Source organism: Octopus bimaculoides, chromosome 5 (genome assembly GCF_001194135.2).
Source record: "Octopus bimaculoides isolate UCB-OBI-ISO-001 chromosome 5, ASM119413v2, whole genome shotgun sequence".
Classification (NCBI taxonomy): Eukaryota; Metazoa; Mollusca; class Cephalopoda; order Octopoda; family Octopodidae; genus Octopus; species Octopus bimaculoides.
This window is the reverse complement of record NC_068985.1, coordinates 85,510,371-85,513,769: the sequence shown is the minus strand read 5'-3', so window position 1 is coordinate 85,513,769 and position 3,399 is coordinate 85,510,371. Positions and strand designations below refer to the sequence as shown.

Genomic DNA, 3,399 nt, shown 5'->3' with positions numbered 1-3,399 from the left:
CCCACCCTTGTAGTGTCTTATTTTTATTATACATTGATTTCTTAATACCAGATTTGTTCACTCTAGCATTCTCTAAGCTCTTTGATTTATAGAAAATAATGAAGGTAGTTGCACAGAGATTACAGTAATATAAAATCTCTTACATGAAAATCAGGTGAAAGTTGGTGACGGGAAAAGCATCTCCTGCCTCAAAATCAATTCTCTTCCAAACCATGTCATCATGGAAATAGTCTTAAATGAACACACACACACACACACACACACATTTTACCTTACTTTTTCCTTCTGTATGGTAGAGTTGTCTTATCTATGTGTTGGGCAAATTATACAAAATAATTAAAACCACACTTCAAAGTAATATAAACAGCAGTCCATGTGTTAATATGAAAGAGTGAGACTACAAAGTTGGATCACAAAAACAATATATAACAGATTTTAAAATGTCATCATTGATAGAAGCAAGGTTTTACATACAAACATGAATGCAAGTTCATTTTGAATGCCACACAATTTTGCTTTGGTAAAAATGAAAGAGAATAAGCCTACTTTTTGCAGGAACTGGCAGATATGAGTTACTACTTTGGGTATCCATTCAGCGAAGAACATTCAGCTAAGAATGTGCTTCGTATGCAGCTTGCTGAATGAAGGGTTTTCTTCAAAATTGGCATAGTCCATGCAGAGAAACAAAAGATGTGTAGCTTGTGAGAGCTGATGATAAAGCTGCAAGTGGCTTGTGATTAGTAAAGCTGTTAGTTCTTCATATACCATGGCTGAATGCATGTAATTTCTATCCGGGCAATGTAGCTGCCTGTTACAAGACTAGTCTACAGAAAAGTGGTAAGCGAGCTGCATAGCTCAGAATAAGCTGTTGCATCATTGGCAGTAAGCTGCCTAGCTGGTGTTTACTGATTGACTTGTGACTTCCCCTTATCACAACAGCTTAATTAGCTGATCCATAAAGAGAAGCAAAATGACAGTAGTCTGTGATGGTCAGTGAATTGAGCTGTGTAATTTTGTTTGCATAGATGTGAACTATGACAGAAAAGGACAAACACGCTGTAGTCAAACTGTTGGTGAGACTGTCATTATGAGGTGATGGTTAAAGACCCATAAAGAGAAGTTGGAGCAATTAGTAATATCTTGCTCAAATGAGATCACTTACTAAAAGCAAGAGCCATCAAGGCAGGGTTCTGTAGAGTGAGGCCCTAAGAAAAAGAACCAGTGATGTTTTGTAGGGTGAGGGGTTCTAAAAGGTATTATTTTAATATGAATAGTTCATTATTTGGAGAAATAGGTGATTTCTGGTATAATTTTGACTCGTGTTAAAAACAAATATTCAATCCTGAATATCAATGGTTTTTAATGTAGGAATTGCAACCGTTATCAGCGAATTATTGTCAGTTATAAGAAGATAACAGTTTTAGCAGCAAACTTTTTCAAAATGAATATCAGCAGTGAATTTTATCATCACTGGTATGATACTGCTGATGACTCTGAAGTGACATATTGCTGATTGTCTCTCAAATAATCAAATCTGCAGGTGTGAGTTTATGTCATTGGGACAGGTAACAAATAGAGTTTTCCCCACTGCCACTAGTGATTTGCTATGAGCTATAAAACCTGAGATTGTCCCAGCAAATAGTTGACAAAAAGCTCTTGGCAATGAGCAACAGTAATAACTAAGATCTGTTGGTCATGCATTTTTGGACAGAGCAGATAATGTAGGTTGCAATGGATCTGGTGTTCAATGCCAACTGAGGTATATAACATGTGTGTGTGTGTGTGTGTGTGTGCATGCATGCAATGTATGGCAGAGCTTCACATGTTGATACTGTGAGTTGACATTTTCAACCATCCAAAACTATTTAAGCAATAAGTAGACGAAATGTCTAAAAAAAAAAAGCAATGGAAATAATTCCAACACCTTTGATTGTAATATTTCATGAAAAAAGATAGTTGTCAGGTGTTGTTGTTTTAGTGTCGGGTCCACCCTTATCAGTAGACCTCTGATGAAGGTGTTCAAGATATGACTACCCTATCTTTCTCACTTGTAAAATGAATCTAGAATCACATTGTCCAGTGATTCTGTCTTTTCTAAAGTAATTGTGTATGATTTGAGGGAGATTTAGCTGCTATTTATAGCAAGTTGAGCAACTACTTAAAGGCTCCCTCATTCGGCCATGCTTGACAACTAAACTAATTGTTCATCTCTTTACAATGGATTAAAATTAAATTGTTATTAATTGATGATCTGAAAAATTGCATGATGGGTCCTCAATTTAAATGGCATCTTACAGTGGTACACTGATAGAATCGTTGTTGTTATTGCTGTTGTTGTTATTGTTGTTGTTGATGAACTAAAACCAATAAGGCATTTAATAACAACCCTTTATATTCTGAATTCAAATCCTTCCATGACCCACTTCCCTTTTCCTCACCTCAGTTTCTATGAAATAAATTTCCAGTTAATTTCTGGAGTTGACTAAATTAATTGAATCATCCATTTCCAATTTGCCACCTCCTCTCAAACCATCTAACCCATGCCAGCAAGGAAAATGGACATTAAATGATGTTGTTGATGACGACAATGACCTCATTTTGTGGTTTCACTATTAGAAAGAAATAATGACAGGTTTTAGTCACAAAGAGTGAAGATGGAAAGCCGTTGCCAAACAACATTTGGTAACAGCAGTGTTTAATTTCCCCTTGGACAAAGTTACTTGCCATTATTAAGAGAGGCAAAAGATGAATGCCACAACTTGTGTATGTATGTGGTTGGCTTACCAGCAATAAATAGCAACTAAATCTCCCTCACATAACCTTCTAACATCTTAGATAAGGAAAGGACATATTAATAATGCTGTCATAGACTTTTCTATAAAAGCGATGGGGTAGTCACAACTGAAAATATCTTCACACATGGATCTTCTTAATCTGCAGCTAAAACAATAACAACTCTAGTGACTGAGGTACCATCCACATAGTATCTCAGCTTGTGAGAAAGAGCAGCCAAATCTCTTTGAAACTACAAGTTTAAAAATATAAATGATGCATTAGATAATTCCTCAACATTTCTGAAATACGTGATGGTCATGGCTAGACTGTCTGGTTATAGGTTTGTTTGATGTAGTCAAATATTTTAATGATTACATTAAAATATCAATCTGGAATGTATCTAACATTGGATGAATTCTTGTCTTTAAGCTTCTGCCAAATCCATTTATAACTGTTGTTGTTGTTGTTGTTGTCGGTGGTGGTGGTGGTGGTGGTGGTGGTGGTTAGGTCCCTATTAGTTCTGATCAAGCCGAAAATTAAGATCAAAAATATTTCACTGGTGGACGGTGCCACCAAGGTCGCCATCCCCAGGGCTGCCGGCTTTTGTGGCTGAGCCACACGTCC

The 3,399-nt window shown here is 36.4% G+C and overlaps 1 protein-coding gene across 5 annotated transcripts in view; it reads left to right on the top strand.

Annotated features, from left to right (window-relative positions):
- The window catches only part of LOC106878768 (irregular chiasm C-roughest protein), a 177,553-nt gene that overhangs the window by 28,445 nt on the left and 145,709 nt on the right, over positions 1–3,399 (top strand). The gene's annotated exons all lie outside the window — the stretch shown is intronic.